The sequence below is a fragment of the Chroicocephalus ridibundus genome, chromosome 10 (assembly GCF_963924245.1).
Source record: "Chroicocephalus ridibundus chromosome 10, bChrRid1.1, whole genome shotgun sequence".
Classification (NCBI taxonomy): Eukaryota; Metazoa; Chordata; class Aves; order Charadriiformes; family Laridae; genus Chroicocephalus; species Chroicocephalus ridibundus.
In genome coordinates, this window is record NC_086293.1 from 620,618 (window position 1) to 638,055 (window position 17,438).

A 17,438-nucleotide genomic window follows, 5' to 3' on the forward strand; every position below is an offset into this window, starting at 1 on the left:
CGCCTGGAGGCAGCAGCAGTCGGGGAAGGAGGACAGTTATTTTTCTTGGTGGAAAATGTTTACGGGCATTTCTTCCCATTGCTTGCCGGCTTCTGGAAGGCTTATTGCCGATATCCATCTTACGATGCAATGTCGGGCGGAATATGGATTTGCACCTAATGAAAATAGAGTGAAAAAATTATCTTTGCTGCTCGATGGCTGGTACCCCACTGGGGTGGCTGTCTGCATCTCTGTGAAATGGTGCAAAGTGCCACCCACAGGCAAATCAAAATACTAATTTCTGCAGCCATCTTGCAAGGGAAGCTAAAAGCCATCAGAGAAGGTTAAACAGGAGTAGACTATTTCATGTTGTTGCTGGTTCTACTCATGCCTCTCTGTTAGTCAAAGGCTGACCTTCCTTCTCCTCAGTTTGACACCGTTATAACTTGCAGTTATTAGCTCTTTGTCGTTGTAGTGTCTGAGATTTTCCAGCGCATCATCTGCTTATTCCAGAGAGTTCCCAGTTTTCTGGTCTCCTTCCTTCATCAAACAAGGAAAAAGTAGACACGGGGCAAAAAACTGACCTTCAGTTCAAGCCAGAATAAATTTCTAGACTTCTTTGCTCCCAATTCTCCCTGCTGTTACTACGGATCTGGTCCTCCCCAGGTCGCAGGGAGGACCACGCGGCTTTCTCTGTGGATCCCTCCTCCCCTCCCCAGCGCAGCCCAAGCTCTTTGTGGTGCACAATGAGTCGAACGAGGTAGGAAGAAGCGTCCTGACGGTGTCCTCTGCGCTTGCTGCTGCAGATGTGCCGAAGGGATGGATTGCAACGTGTGCATGGTGTGGTTGGCCTTGTTCAAAAACGCTTATGGGAGTTCTGCTCACAGGGCTCTGCCTCTGTCCTAGTAGGTTTTGGTTCCCAAGGGCAGGGCTTTCTAGTCTTTCATCCGTCTGTCGTTGAACATCTATGGCAGGGCGTAAATAACAACGGTAATGACGGTCTTGCAACCTGGCGTGTTTCCCTGGGGAGAGCAGCGACTCCTGCCCCGCTGTTCCCAGGCCCCGATGCCCAGATGGTGGTGGCTCTTAATAGACTTGCGTGCATCCTGTCTGAACACCAGAACTACTTAATTTGGCAGCCTTTGTCAGTTTATACACAGTCGTTATGAATCCCGCAATCTGCCTTTCAGGTGACTTTTTCTTTTTTTAATGTTAAAAATGATTTTTTTATTTTTTTTTCAAGTACCGAAGCCCAGTCATTTTAATTTAACGTTATCATCTGTATTTCCAACAGATTGCTGAGTGGATTAGAGTTTTATGCTGTTAAATGTAATTACAATTCAAGTTCTATGTTCAAAGAAACTAATGTGTAGTTATGGCTCTAGCTTTTATATTTGTAATTCTGAAAATGTTTTTAAATAAAATATATCCTATTGTATAGAAGAATGAGGAACCCCATCATATAATACAGTTTAGAATATGTGATAAATTGAATTTCAGTTGATATGAAAAGGTTTATATAGTTTTCATGGCTAGAATGAATTCTTTGCTTTAACTGTAATCTAACCATTGTAACTCCGCCACCAAAGGAGATCAGTGACCCGAAGTATTTGGGGAACGTCTCTGATTGAGTCACCTATTTTGAAAACTGCGTGTACTTTGTGTATGCTCTGCACTCTGGCATTCAGATATTATTTAACGTTTTTAAATGACATGTACAGAATACTAAGATTACTAAAACATGGGCTGGGTATCCGCTAAATTAAACTTGTCAATACAAAAAGAACCGATGATTAACGCACTTCATGTTTGTGCCACTTAGGGCAGTCGTGCTTTTCTGTTACCTGATGCATCCACCTGTTTGAGGAAGTGGAAGACGGACGTAGTGTTCTCAGCTCCACATCTTGTGCTCTGGGCCTTTCCCTCAACATAAGCCCGTTGCAAGGCACGGTGCCTTTTTGTGCGCCTGCGGATGCCGAAGTGCTTAGCGGGGAGGAAGGAGTATGTCTTCAGTCGAAGAATGGTTTTCCTAGATGCTTGGTTAGGGAAATTAGGCTGTAGGGTTGCATTCCTGGATCTAGCCAGGCGGAGGAGGCGCAGCACAGTGAGAAACAACAAGTTCGCTGTGAAAATCGGAGAAATTAAGTAGAATTTTTTCCGTTTGTCTCTAGTTTTACTCTGGTTGCTTTGTCAGCAACTGTGCATCTTGCAGTGAACAAAACGCAGCATCCTTCCTCATCGTTAGCACAAACGAGCTTTTAAATTAAAAACCGCCTCTAAGCAATTACTTTGCAGTTCTGGTTTTTCCTCTGCTACAGTCCATAATAAAACCCGACCGGAGTTTTTCCATTTCGAGAGCCCAGCTTCAGCCAAGGCAGCCCGGAGCCGAGGGCTGGTTCCCGCGGGGTGCCTGCAGGACGGGCGAGGGGCAGCGTGGTGGGGGGACACGCCGGTGGCCCCGCCGGAGTGAGCAGCGGGGGGGAAGCGGGGCTGGGAGTGCTGGCAGTGCCTTGCCGTAGCCTTCGGAGTCGCCTGCGGCTGCAGGCTGCCTCTTCGGGTTTCTCCAAAGAGAACTGTCACTCCCTAACGAGGGAGGTGGGAATGGCTGATGCAGGCTTTGCATGTATTTGTGAATGCCAGATTTGGATAGGGAGGGGATGCCACCTAAGCTCTGAGCATCTCCTTGTTAGCCACAGTTTATTTATGAGCAGGATAACATGGCTTAAGGCACCTTCTGAGCACTAACTTTGTTTGGTGACAATCACCACGTCATTTTGCTCATCAGATGCAAAAGCAGAGCTCTGGTGCCACGGGGCAGCGGTGGGTCCGCGGCCAGTCGGTGTCAGTCACTTGTGAAGCGGATCGTGCTCAAGCGTAAGCGCGTGATCAGGCGCTATTGCAGTTCATGGGCGCATGTGCTTTGGGGGTTGGGTTTTTTGTTTGGTTGGGTTTTTTTGGAAGGGCTTTGGAGGCCTCGCAGTGCCTGCTGAGCAGGGTGCTGCCAAGGAAGCAGAAAGGGGAGTAGGGAATTTGCAGAAGTACTGGTATTACTGGTTTATTGTTTATTGATTGATGCTAACTCAGGTCCTCACTTTAGGTGTAAAGATACTGCTCTAAAAGGTGTCTCATTCCTCGCCTTGCCATGTGGCGTTTGCAGCAGGTAAGGCTGGCTGAAGCCAATACTCCTCAGATCTGAAAAAAACCAAACCAAACAAAAAATCATTCATCCATGGCCCATTCTAAGGAACTGACACAATTCTGATGATATAAATAAATTATACTTTCACTGTCAATGATTGTAAGAGCTTAGAATTACAAATTCATTACAAGAGTCATTCATTATCTGAAATAATCTTGTAATGATCTCTTTTCTCTGGTTTTCTTCTACAATGAAAATTCCTTGCATTTTTCGTAATAGCTTCTAAATTTCTGTAATCGTTTTTATTTTTAAATCCCTGCGTTATTTCCAGTCATCCTTTCTCCTTAATAATGCAGCTTTGCCAGCAAGCATACGTTGTGTGCATTGCGCATTCTCCACCAATAAAAGGACAATGTGGAATAATGATGCAGAATTTTCATGAAAACCAGCAATTATTGAAACAGTGACTGCCATACAGTAAATGCTGGTTTATGCAATATAATTTTAAACACATTTATATTTGAAAATGGTAGTTGCCAGTTACGTTTCATGTAACGATAGATCAAAGTCTTCCTTAGTTTATTTCAGGATTGAAAGCTATCACCTAAGCAAGGGAGAACGTGCGCTATTTTCAAGGTGTTAATTTGAATATATATTTGGGGTTAATGATCCGATTCTGAAGTTGTCACCTGTTTGTGTTCATCTTGAGCTTCAGATGTCTTCGGTTTTCTTTAAAATCATTACTGGCAGAGTTGTAATGCGATTTTGAGATTATGCGTGATACGGCTTTTTCTTTCGAATGAAGATTTAGCAGTCCGTCACGAGGATTTTATTGCTTGTGGTTTATAAGTGTTGTCCCAAATAATCACCTAGGTGCTTACAAAACGTCCTTATTGTCTCATCTGGCAGTTACTGCTTTGGTGAAAGTGTGGTTATAGATAACAGGAGAGATGAAATGGTTGCTGCGGATAGAATAAATGAACTGGGGCTTTGTTGGGGAAACTCATGCTGGTTCCTTTCAGTGCAGTGTTTTTCTGTAGTCTGTAGTACAGGCCTTTGGGCTGCTGTTACTTTCTTTGGAGCTTGCCAGGCTGAGGTAAATACAAAGGATGCTTTATACTATCCTGCCTCTGCCCTGGGATCCAAAATACCGGACCTGGTTCGGTGGTTTTCAGTCTCTTCCAATTTATTTATCTGTGTGTTGTTTCCATGGAACACCTTTAACCTTTCCCAGTTCTTTTCCTTGCTCTCGCTTTAGCCCTGTGGATCACAGGGTGAAGAAGCGTTGCTCTAGGCTAAGGAGACATTAGTACAAGGGAAATAATGCTCTGCTCTCGGTTCCTTCATCTGCAAAGTACAGAACGCTTGTGTAGCCCCTCGGAGTTGGAAGCGACGTGGAGTTTGACATGGAATAACGTGTCAGGCTCGTCTCTGCTGTGTGTGCCCAGCCGGGGGCTGCACGGGCGGTGGTAAGCATTGTGCTTTCTAGTTAGCTGAGAGACCGGCGCAGTGGAGCACGAACCTTTGGTCATTGCTGTTGGCTGCCCAAAGTCTCCCAAAAGTGGGGTCTGGGCTCTCGGTGGCTGGACCCCTCTGAGGCTTCCGCCGCGACGGCTTTGCGGTAGCCACGGGGGATTGCTTTGGCTGTGGTAGAAGCACGGGCGTGAGGAAGCAGCTCAGAAGGAGGAATGCCTTCGCTTTTAGCCCCTCAGTGCTGTACAGGCCCTTAAAGGCTTCTCTGAACCGTGATTACGGTTGTGGCCCAGCGTGGCACTCGATCTTCCAGCGTGCAGCAGGGTGTACCACGGTGACCTGTTTGCTCCTCTCCAGTTCCTGCCCGTGTTCAACCTCATCAGACAGAAACAAACCATTTTCTTCTGACTCCTTTTCTCAGTAGAGTGCTTCTTTATTGAGAAAGAACCATTTATGTTGTTCTTTCATTATATTTGTATTAAATAGGAAGGAAAACAATTTCTTTTATCATTGTAGATGTCGTACCGTTGTACGTCTGTCCATCCTTGGAGATAGTCAAAGCGGGTTCTGAGCAACCTGCTCCACGTGACCCTGCTGTGAGCAGAGGGCTTGGGCTGGAGGATGCACAGCCCCTTCCAGCCTCAAAGACTCTGCAGCTTTGTCGTTCTCCGTAAAGGCAGTAAACTTCAAGTAGAGAGTTACCGAGCCAGCGCTACGGGCTGGAACATGTTCTCCTTTAATGATTATTGTGAACTGCTGGAAATACGCTACTGTGAAATTCCTCTGTATTTTGCCATGTGCAGCTCTGCTACCAAAATAGCACATCAGTGGGTAAAATCAGTAAAAATACTCATTATGCTTTTCAATAATGAAGTTGAATTTTCTTAGCCTCTATAGTATGGAGTGCCAGCACGTGGTGGTAACACGGAAAAGCTAGTTCTGTGCTGCAGAGCTCCATAGCAGAACATCGGCACTCAGTTTTACCTTCTTTTATTTGGTACCTAAATAGACTTTTAAATGAGCAGCAGCTAATTATTGGTTTACTAAAACTAATAAAACAATTCAAGATTAAAAAAGAAAGACAGTTGGTTCGGACACTGTTGGAGAGGCATTATATTGTCTTAAGTGAAGGATAATTTTTACTCTCCTCATCGGTTCAACGAGAGTTTGCGCGTTGGAATGTGTGCCACTAAGAAGATTCACAAGCACATCAGCTGGGCAGCGTGAGAGGCTCTTGGCGTGCTGCTTTTGCCATTAGCAAAAAAATTCAATAAGCTTCTAGTAAAAGGAGAAATGAAGCCCGTGGAGCCTTTTTTTATGACACGGTTTTAAATGAAGGCTGGAATCTTGCTTACAGGGACTAGCACCTGGCTGTTTCCCTCCTTTGGGTAGAATAGTCTTTTAAATCGCTGGAAGGTGGGCAGTGTAATGCTTTTCCCTCCTTTTCTTTCCTCCCTTCTCACCATATAGACAATTCTGGGAATTGCAGATCTGCTGTCTCCCTCTTTGCCCTTGTGAGAGAATCCCCGAGACAGTAAATCACCCAGACGCAGGTAATCTGAAAGGAACAAACCGAAATGGCTTTAGCTGGGATGATTTGTTTGTGTCTAACTGGTACAAAATCTCTTTAGGTTTTTACAGTAATGGATTGCTCTGGCGTTACGACTCCTGTGTTAAAGCGGTACAGATGCGAAGTCCCAGGAGTGTTATTAGCTTGAAATATGTTCTTTGATTTGCATAATCAGTGTAATTATAAATCAGGACTCTTCCATCGTAACGAAAAACCTGTTACCCATCAAGGGAAACAGGAAAAAAAAAGAAAGTTCTGTGCTCATCGAAGAGGAAAGTCTCAGGAACGCTGAATTAACGGTTCTGCCCACGTCCCGTCCGCCGGGGTCCAGCGTGTGCATCTTCGCAGGGGAGAGGCCGCGTTGCAGGCACCTGGCATCAGCCAGGGCTCCGAGGCTGTCAGACAGACACCGTGAAAATGCGTTTATAGCTGCAGCTGCGTACCGCACTTCGCCCTTGGTGGCCCTTCGCCTGATAGCCGAGGACACTGCGTATAGGGATCAAAGACAGTTTCGTGCGGGGTGTTCCTGTCGGGGGGGCCGGGGGTGGTCCCTGGGTAAGCATCCTCGTGGTGTGCAAGAAACATCCGGGCTCAGTCTCGAGAGCAGAGCTAAACGGAGCTAATAAGCAGAAAAAGGTGGGATGAGAAGCCGGTTTGAACTGTGAGGATGGAAGGGGAGGGAAAGGTAAGCTGTAACACCGCTGCCCTGCTGCAGGACACCGCGGTGGTGGGACTCGGCCCCTGAGTTGGAGAAATGCCCCTTCTTCTGGTCACCTTGCTAGAACAACGTGGTGAAATTATGATGAGAAATGCTTGTCTATCAATAAGTCTATCAATAAGACTTCCTTCCAGAGTGCTCTAGTCTGTGTCAAGTGCTTCCCTTAGTTTTTTTCTCCAGGCATGTTGTCTGCCCAATACTATATAATACCGCTGAACTTTTTTGTAATAACAAATCAGGAATAAATTAGGGAGAAGGGAGCATTTTCTTCCGTTTTTAATGAATCTTTCTGCAAAAGAGAAAAACGAGGTCTTATGAATTAACGAGTTCTGGGTTTCATTGTAATTGTAATGAAATATAGGAATGAAAATCAAGTCCTCCCTCCCTCTTCTAAATCAGGCACCTGCAGCAACTTAAACTGGACTTTTGATATCTGGACCTTACCTGCTGCGGGAATTAAGTGCGACATCTAGCACTGAAGTTAAACAAGTTGGTTTGCGCTTCAGAAGGCAAAAACTAGGCAAGACTTGTACGCACCAAAGAGACGGGTCCAGCTGCTCATCGCTCCTTGCTGGCCTTACTGTTGTAGAGGACCGTCACTTGACGTCCCCGCTCGCTGGCCGAGTCTCCTGACGTGCGTTGGGAGCAGCGTTACTGGCAGGGCGGTTGTCACCCGCAACGCCAGGCTGGCTGCTATTAGCCCCAGGCTACTTCTTTACTTCGTCGCTCTTTATGCCGCGATCTTTATATGTCATTTAACCTGCTTTCCTTACTAGATGGAAGAGTCTCAGGGTTTTTTTTCTTCTCCCGTAGATCTTGGTGTCACAGAAAGTTCCTGTGCTTATTGTTTTAGCCTAGAGTAAATCAATTATGCCGTTTTGGGGGAAGAGTCAGCTAAATGCTTCCTCCAGAAGAATGAGTTTTTTGTAGCCTGTCCGTTTTACTTTGTTAAATCCTAAAAGTTCACAACTGCCTTCCAGTTTTGGAGATTTGGTGTTCAGTGTCCCCCAACGTTTAGGCTCTGTATGCCTACTTGAAAAAAGCAGTCTAAGTGTAAATTTTGAGAATACGATAGCTAAATTCCAGAATTGACTTATAGTCAATAATAGTCAGAATAGCCAGAAACATAATAATATTAAATATTATTATATATATTATATATAAAATATAATAGTCAGAAATACTCTGGTGTCAGAATAGTCTCTGACACTAGAGTAAGAGGTTAAACATGGGGTTTTTTAATTGAAAATCTGTTTCCCGTGTCACTTGCATGAACGTCTCTTGAGGCTTGAAATTATATTGCCAAAGTCCGGGACCAGATGTGGTCAGATGTGTCCACAGTCTGAGCTGTGACAGAAATGCTATTGCACTGAAAAGGTTCCTGGCAGGCACCTGTGTCAGAGTCATCTGCGGCGATGAAAGCAAAGGGCAGACCGATATTCTCCGGAGGGGCACAAAACATAGGCAAAATAAGACAGAATTATGCTGGCACAGTTTTTTTTACGAATTAGCAAGAAAGAGCTTGAGAGTTGCCACTTAGATAACGTGGAGGAGCACGCGTTTGGACGCTGGCATCGATGGGGTCACTGACTGCGTGGTTTGTTGTCGTAGCTCAGACAGCAGCATTCTGGATGCAGGAACAGAAATCAGAGCTAGAAATTAAAATACTTTAATTAAGCCACAAGAGAGAGAGCATACACGACTACTTTAAAAAAGCCCCCCCGAACCCAAAAAATCCAACAGCCCCCCACCTAAAATCCAGCGGGAGTTTAAATAAATTGATTTAGAAGCGTATCAGCCAAGAGACAATGACAGGTGGTTTGCCACTCTCGAGACTCGCATCCGTGCGGTGCTTGGGTGACGTCGGTGTGCAGTTAGGAGAGGCTTCCCCACGGTCCCTCGTCCTCTGGGGGAGATGGGGTGAGGGCAGTCGGGGTCCCTGGGGTGCCAGCCCGGAGGAGCCGGGGCGCCTTCTGCGGAGGTTCCGTCCGACCCTGGCGTTCAGGGTTGACTCCTGTGACTGAAGGGAGGTCGGGGCTGTGCGGCGCGGCCAGCCATGTCCTCGGTGTCCCTGCAGATGTTAACGGAGGGCTCAGTTTGGTTTAAAAAGACGACAGCTTTCTTTGGTTTTCGTGTCACTAATAACTTCAGGAAACGAAGGTGAGAGATTGCTGACTGCGATACCACATCCTGTTTCGCACAGGAAAAGAAAATATTTTTGGTTTGGGGCTTTAATGTCTTGATGGGGAATGTATTCTCTGGTGCATTATTTTGGTTTCTTTCTCATTTTCCTTTTAAGTGAGTGTATTTTTATTCTGTTGTCAGGATGCTTTTTCTGGTCGCCGCTTCCACTCCTACAGCCCCCTTGGAATCACCAGGGTCGGCAGCTGGTCCTTGCTCCCTTTCAGCTGCTGGTTTTTTCCCTTTGCCTTGTTTTCGGTGAGAATTGGCTTGGCAGCCTGCTATAAAATAATATCACTTTTTTGCTAGGGAAAAATGGCTTTCCGTACAGTTAATGGTAGATTCTGCCTTTTTGCCTGGGAAGTCATTTAAATTTTCTCCGTCGGCAGCGAGTTGAGCTGATCCTGTATTACACCCCTGCAGATACTGTCATTCCCACGTTGGTGGCAGCGTGGAATATCTGAACGGTCTCTTAAGGCTCCTTGCTTTGTGTTGCTGGGGCGTGCTGCGGTGGCCGGTGGGGTTTGGAGCAACGTAAAAAGCCTAAAACCAGAAGGGAGTTCCTGCTTGGTTTCTTGCCTGGTTTTTGACCTGTCCCAGTGTGAGGTTGTGTGTAATGGCTTTATGGCAGCAGGGTTTCTACGACGTGCTCGTGTTTTGGCCTTTTCTTTACCTTACCATGTAGTAAGTATATCGATCTCGGCAGCCCTATGTTGAGTAGCGCTGTAATACGGAATTAGTCGTGGAGCTCCTCATTTCTGTCACTCACAGATCTTCTCCTGGCTGTTGTACATTATATAAACGTGTATTAATTATATACATACACGTAAATGTAGAGCAAACGCTTAAGAATCGCTTTTGTAGCCAATTTTTAATAGCAGTGTGCCAGCTAACCATGTCTTAAGGGAGAAGCCCTAGTGACCAAGCTGCACCCAGCGCTCCTGGGAGGTCGGAGAGCCCGTGCTGACACCCGTGGTCCTGCCTTCCGTGCTGATCGAACGATCCCAGCAGTGTTTCTTCCTGCCCAAGTGTGGGTCTGGGGCGTGAGTTTTCTTAATTTACACGCAGGCTAGAAAATGAGGACTGTGCTGCCGTACCCTGTCTGGGCAGCGTGGAGTGGGACGAGAAGTGTGCTTTAGTGTTGTGAGACAAGGGCGGATGTCGGGCTGTTGAAAAGCTAATTCTCTAAATGAAATCAAATCAGATCAAAAGAACCATGAAAATTCTGTAATGATTTCTTTAAAGCAGTTGTGGAGTAATCCCTGGCGGCGTGATCAAGTGTGAAAAGTCCCAGAGGCGGAGGACGGTTTGAGTGGCATTGCACAGGGATGCCATGCTGTTCTGGATGGGGCGATACCAACAAGATTGTAACGAGAGATACGGAGACTGCACCGAAATAAGCATGTAAAACCAGAAAGAGTTATAAAATCAACAGTGAAATCTCAGCCCCTTCTGAAGACAGTTGTGAAATAGTCGGGGGTCAGATAATATCCTTAATTTCAATGGAAGCCGTGTCGCTGCCTCTCTCTGCGGCTCTCCAGCGCACGTGGGGAGCTCACTGCTGGGAGCGACGCTCGGCAAAGCCACAGACCTTCGGGACAGGCTTCAAGAAGGACAGAAAAAGTCGGAGCTGAAAAGTGATTTCTCAAGAATATGTCCGTTGTGATTCAGATCACGAGAGGCATAAGGTGTATGCGAGCGCCGGCGTAAGCGTGGTCTCGAATTGTTTGGATTCGTGCGCAGGAACTTGCTTTAAAAGAATCTGATGAGGTTAAAGGTGGGAAATCTTATTGCAAGTTTATGGAAAATCCTATGACAGCGATGTTCAGTAGTGACCCTTGGGATGCTATGGAAATGTGTGTTAAAGGAAGTGTCCTCACATAAGGCATTTAAAAGTAGTCAGAACAGGATAAAAGTACACCAAATCCCCAAATCCCAAATCCTAGCACTACAGGCCTCGGGAAGCTGCTGGTCCTTCTTGTGCTTTACACGCACAAATTTGTTTATTTTAGCTATTTAGTTCTCTCCGTGAAAAGTCCTCTCTTTTTTTCCGGGGTGTATTTCTGTGTTGTTGAGCGTTACACTGAACATACCGGATTTCTCGTAGCCCTTCTCAGACCGAGCGGCTTGGCGAGGTTCGCAGGCTCCGTGTTTTTCTTGTAAGGATGCAAACCAGCAGCCCTTCTGTGGCTCCCTGGGGACGGCGCTTGCCCCGAAAGGAAGCATTTAATTTGAAAATTTTACATTTTGTCCGTTCCTTTATCGTTTCCCATGGTAGGATTCTGCTGGGAGAGCAGGAGGAGGGGGGAGAAAGAGCGTTGAAAATTTTCAGGACTTCTGATGGAAGTCTCTTAACCAGCTCCTGCTGAATTGCATTTACTATCACTTCTGTGGGCTGCTTCCTAGCAGAGCTTTGTGCCTTTACCTTCGGAAGGCTCTCTAGACACCCCGATCCAACCGTTTGGGGAAGACTATGTGTGGTTGCACTCTGGCACTTCATTTCCCAGAGGAGCCGTGGAGCAGCCTGAGAGTTTCAGTGCCGAGAACAGGGATTTTCTTGGTTTCCGTGGCATGTCGCTGCTGTCACCGGCCGTTCTTGCATTAATATTGAACTGTATCTAAGCCCAAAGCTTTTTAAAGAGATGTAGCTTTCTCTTCTTTCCCACTTCAGAAAGATTCCGGCTCCCAAGCCACCCGCTTCCTATGCCTTACATTTCGGACATGTATGAAACTTAAAACCAAGGAGCGTTTTTCTGCCAGCTCTTCCTGTGAGTTGTGCTTAGGAAAGCTCCTCTGCGGGCGTTTGCCACGTCCGTGCTCTTTGAGTCACCTAACCGCGCTGGTGGTGGGAAGCGGGAGGGGGCAGGCCGGTTCCTCTCGGCATGGCAGTTTAAGCCGTGGGGTGAGAGCTGCAGCAGGAGCTGATCTCCCTTATTTTTGGTTGTCTTATAGCTGGAGCAAATACGGAAAAATGCAGGGGTCTCTGCTCGAACACAAGTAAGTGACTGATGTACTTCTCTTTTGATAGAGAATTGCCAGATTCTCGCTCGCTTTCAAACAGAATGTTTTCTGGATTGTGTCTGTTTCTGAAAGGTTATGGTGGTAACTTTGCTGTCACTCGTTTTACTGAAGCTGATGTTTTGGAATACCAGAAAAATAGGTGTCACGTGAAAGAACCATTGTCAGTGTCATTGAGGTGGGTCTGACAGAAGGCCGTACGTACGGCGCCAGCTGCTTTCCCACCCCCGTCAGAGGGCCTCAGGGTGCACGGGCAGGAGGAAGAGGTGAGTTTTTAAGTGGGTTTGAGGAAAATGCTGGAGTTAATGAAGCAACGTGAGGGGTAAAAGAAGGGTATGCCCGGTGGCGGGGGGGAAAGGCTTTGCTTCCCCCTGCTCTCAGGAGGGCGTTAGGAGCTGGTCTAGAGCAGGGTAAAGTTGGAGAGGTGAGGAAGAACACAGGCTCCGGAGCCGGCGGTCCTCGACCACTCTGAGGATGGTGTTGGGTGCGTCGTGGCCGACTGGAACAAGCAGGATAACGTTGTGCCATTACCGGAGCTGCCGCCATGAGGTAAATGCCATCGCAGTGCGCGGCGGGTAAGGCTGTCAACGCTGGATTTTCCCGCAAGTGTAGCGAGTGCTGTAGCGCCCTGAAAGAATCCTTTACCCAGCTGTGTCTGTAACACAGCCTGCGCACGAAGGACACAGTATTACACCACTTGCCGCATTCCTGCTGACACAAGGAAGACGAACGCAGCACCTTTTAATTGGTGTCAGAGTTCCTCTTAGCAGGGTGGGTTTTTTATTCAGATACATACATTAGCTCTGCCCTTGAAGCCTTCTGCTTTCTGGCAGTAAGTTTCTGCCTTAAGAGCAGCCTCTCCTCCTTGAAAGGCTTTTGCTAAGGAGGGAGGGATGAAGAGAGAGAGAACTTCGCTATCAGTGACAGTGTTAGGGAATGCCCAAAGTGGATGTTTCAGTTGGAAATAACAGGGATGCTTCAACTGGGCATAATGAAACCTGTCAGCGCCCGCTCAGTCTGTAGCCAAACCTTGGGAAGAGTGAAGTTCCTGTTAACACGTCTATTAAGATATCTAGGCAAGAAGTAGCTTTCAAAATAACTCTACATGCTAACAGCTGAGGGTTTTGTCGTCGTTATTTTTCAAGCTGGTCAGTTCTGGGCACATGCTTAGTTGTCCAGACTCCAGTTAGCTTGAAAAATGTCTTTTACTATTATATCGATTCTAGTTCATTTATCCCTGTGTATTTTCCTGCAGACAGGTTTTTAATCAGGCTGGTGATGGTTGCGTGTCCATTTGATGTGCATGACGCATGTTACGAAACAGCGTTAGAAACGGACACCACTGCTGGATGCGTTTCTGGACGCAACAGCCAGTTTCCGTCTGGAATATTTTCCCTTTCAGACACTTGAAGAAGGAGCAGAGAATTGTAATGCCTTCCTGTGCTTAGAGTTGTACCTGATGGGTCACATTACGCCGAATTGCCTTTTGTAGCTGTTGACTTCACTGATGTTGCAGAGAGCCTAAATCGGCAAAAAAATGGGGAAGCTCCCGGAGGTTAACTTGTGGGCAAGGGCAGTGGGTGATAGCAGTCGTGGCGGGAGCAGGAAAGCCCTTCCACTGGTCACTAAGGCTATTGTCTCTTCCCTCGAGGTGGCAGGGAAGGTTTCCCTGAGGAGGAGCAGCAGGGCCCCCGTGGCCGGGGTCGTGCTGCCTGCGGGGCAGCTGGGAGCCCTGGTGTGCTGGTTTGAATGGCACGAGACGAATTCCTAATGCTTGGGAAAACGGGACTTTTAGAAGACTCTAGTGTCTGAATTTGTGAAAATGTTTACTTTATAGCCAGCTGTGGCATGTGGGATTCAAGGTCTCAGTGTTTTCAAGCCTTGCCAGGGATGAGGAGCAGCAAGACCCGGGCACTTGACCCAAGCTGCCAACAGGGTTATTACATACCAGGAATGAATGGCACATTCGATATAAATCGGAAAGTTTGCTGAGGATTTTTTCTCTCCCTCGACGGCTGCCACCCTGAGCACTCCTTGCCCCGGTGACAGAGCCCCGAGCCCTTCCCTTCCTCCCGCAGCCCCAGCGCTCGCGGGGTCCCACACTGGGTGTCCCCGCGGGGAGTGCACGGCTCCTGCTGATGGAACGGGCTGGGAACAGTCCGTGCGTATTTTATACTGGCATCAGGATCAATACTGGCTCTTCAGCATCATTAATGTTAATTATTTAATCTTATCCTATTAAATCTATTTATATTTCAACACTCATGTTCCCTTGTTTTTCAAACCATCACACCTGGGGAGAGCTTCCCCTCTCCTGGGTGTCCCAGGTTTGGGCATGGCAGAGCGCAACATTTCTGGTTCTTGCTGCTATCAGTCACAACCTCCAAGATGCATTTTATTTTAAACTGGAATTATTTTTGACGGCCACTGCCTGGGGACTAGGTGCCAAGCGCGAGATCCGAATCTGTCTTGTGCACTGGGGGAAAAGCCCAAGAACTCAAGTTCAGCCACTTGGTTTCAACTGGTCACTTTAACTGCTGCACTCAGTGGAGCACGCAAAATCTTTATATTTTGTCTTGGTCTAATAGAAATATATAGCACAACCTTCAAGTTTGTGACAGCATCTAAGAGAATTTAAAAAAAAAATACTTTCTTCTGGCTGCAAACAGCTCAGTGAGGAAAAGGGGAGAGGCTTGATAAATTTTTCTGTGCCATGAAGGGTTTCCTGGTGGTGTTGAATCCTCTCAGAAGGACTGAAGTTATTTTTCCATTTTAGTGAAAATATAAATTGTGTATATATATGTATATATATGAAAATCCTAGGCATTTTCAGAAGTTTCGTGTTTTACCTTAGTAGGAGCCTTGAATGCGTATTATTTTATTAATGCAAAAAATTATCTCTGGAAAGCATCACCTTTGGTCCTTTTCCGCTTGGATTGGTTTCGAACAGAGAAATTGTAAACAGCGTTGTTCACGTGAGCGGAATTACAAACGAGCCGTGAAGTCCTTGAGCTTACGTACGTTGGAGACACGAGGGCTGCGTGGGGCCAAGCTGGGTCGGGCGGCGGAGTCCTCTCCGTGTGGAGCACGCGCAGGGCTTTCGGGCGGCGGAGTCCTCTCCGTGTGGAGCACGCGCAGGGCTTTCGGGCGGCGGAGTCCTCTCCGTGTGGAGCACGCGCAGGGCTTTCGGGCGGCGGAGTCCTCTCCGTGTGGAGCACGCGCAGGGCTTTCGGGCGGCGGAGTCCTCTCCGTGTGGAGCACGCGCAGGGGTTGGCAGAGCTCTGCCTGTCGTGTGCCGGGGAAGCGCTGGCACCTTCCACATCCAGACAGGCTGCACCTTTCTGCCCGGGGCTGTTGCAGGTAATCAGGGGTCAGACGTGAAGTCAGCATCAGCCAGGCTCTCTGGCAATAACTCTTTATTAGTAGTAGCCTTTTATAAGGTTTGGACACAAATAACCATTTTTTTTGGTCAATTTGCACATAGCGGTACACTTCCCAAGTGTTTCCACGGCTAAGCCGGTCTGGGGAGGGTTTGCACAGTCTAACGCTGGACGGGAGAGCAGAGAGGAGGCGGTTTCTGTGCTGGTCCTGCAGGTTTGGTGGGTACCGTCACCCGCTCCCACCTCTGGGAGCGTCTGGGCAGAACGACGGACATCTTGGAGGTGGCTACCTGGGCTACGCCTGGATCTTATTTACGTTGTCCCTCTCGTTTTCTGTGCCCAGGAGTGTCCTGGAGCGTGCTCGGCAGACAGTGGGTTTTACTTTCAGAGAACTCCATGTGAAATAATCCAGTGAATCTTGTTTCCACACATCATTTTCGAGCACTTGAAAAAGTATGTAAGGAAAGTGGATTTTTGTCTTGTGTGCAAAAAGCAGCCCTTAGGGGCCACATCAGAGATGAACAGAGAGAAACATCTTGGCTTAAATTAAATCAAATAAGAATGAAAATCACTTCTGTGGTTTCATCCATGCATATTTGTCTTGATTTAGGGCCAGCACTGCATTTGGTGTTTGAGGCATTTGTGTCTCTCCCAGTTCCTCTTCTTTCCAGCTACTTACCAGTTTTATTTTCTGCTTTGTGCCCACTTGCTCCTTGGATGTCCTGTCAATAAATTCATGGCTTAAGTGCCGGCAGTAGGTGAACGGCGATAAATTCCCAGCACTAACCGGTATGTGCAATCATAGAATCATAGACTCTCTTAGGTTGGAAGGGACCTTTAAAGGTTATCTAGATACAAGATGATATAAAATATTGTATTTTTAGAGGACTATGGATTATTTTTTGTTTGGGTTATTATCAGGTCTTGTTTAACGGGAAGTAGCAGAATGCTTCACTAAGTATTGACTCTGCCAGTGCCTCTGAGCACAAGCCCTAGAGCATTCAGAGCCAAGTTCAGGGCTTGTTTCGGGCAAGATGGACACGTCTGTTGCGTAATTACTAGTGGAGGATCTTGCGCCTGGATTGTTTGACAGGATTATGCAGCAGAAGAGAAAAACTTGTTTGTGGATTTTTAAAATTAGCATCAAAGCACGCTGCTTTTCAGTAACGTAAGTGGGTTGTAATAGCTCTTAGCCTAGACATAAGAGGTGTCTGGTGGTGCTGTGCACTTGAAGGCAGGCAAGTAACCACTAGCTCTTAGTGTTACCAGTAAGAAAGGAAGGTGGTTGGACCTGCTTTCACAACGATAAATCTCAGAGGAAAGCAAAAGGAATTGGGTTTTTGTTCCTTTTGAAACTTTACAAAATGGTATCAACAAGACAGTCCCTTTTTGGGGCAGTGGTTGAGGAGGAACAGGGAATGCTGAGGGCAACCGGTACCTTATCCCAAGTCAGCGCAGAGGGAGCTGGGCTTGGCTTGGGATGCCCAGCTGAGGACGCCCCAGGGACGCAGTACCCGAGGACAGGAGGAGCTGCGGCTCCCTCAGCCGCTGCGGGGGCCGTGCCCACGTCCGGCATCTCCTGGGGGCTTCAGCACCTGCCAGAGAGGAGGCCGGTGCCGTGCTTCTGCGATCAAACGACATAGCGTGGTTGGAGGTGTCTGCTCATCTCTTCTAGAGCTGTTGTAGGTACAGAGATTTGTCCACCGAGAATCGGATCGCTAAAGTAATTTTTAGGGAAATACAATACTGCTGCATTGCCTTCCGGTCACGGGCGCTGGAGGGTACCTGCTGAAGCAGTGAGCTCTCTCTTCCGTAGGATGCCCTTTTGATTTTCTTGAATTAGAGCTTTTCCCTTGTGTGCTGTTTTAATTTCTTCCTGTGCCGAGCTGCTGTTAATAAGGACGAAGTCTCGGTCCTTTCCCTAAAACGCCGTCCCTTTGCAGCACTGCCGCTGCCGTCACAGGGGGCTGGTGGTACCCG

The 17,438-nt window shown here is 47.3% G+C and overlaps 1 protein-coding gene across 11 annotated transcripts in view; it reads left to right on the forward strand.

Annotated features, from left to right (window-relative positions):
- Positions 1 to 17,438, forward strand: part of FGD3 (FYVE, RhoGEF and PH domain containing 3) — a 113,851-nt gene that overhangs the window by 41,894 nt on the left and 54,519 nt on the right. Inside the window, exon 1 of one of the 11 annotated variants that reach the window (XM_063347867.1) lies at positions 12,035 to 12,057. The exons of 8 other annotated variants lie outside the window; for them this stretch is intronic. The gene's annotated coding sequence lies outside the window, so the exon portion shown is untranslated. Of the gene's footprint in view, positions 1 to 12,034; positions 12,058 to 12,604; positions 12,628 to 15,206; positions 15,439 to 17,438 lie in introns of those variants that run through there. 2 more of the 11 variants (XM_063347860.1, XM_063347866.1) reach the window with 2 other exon arrangements.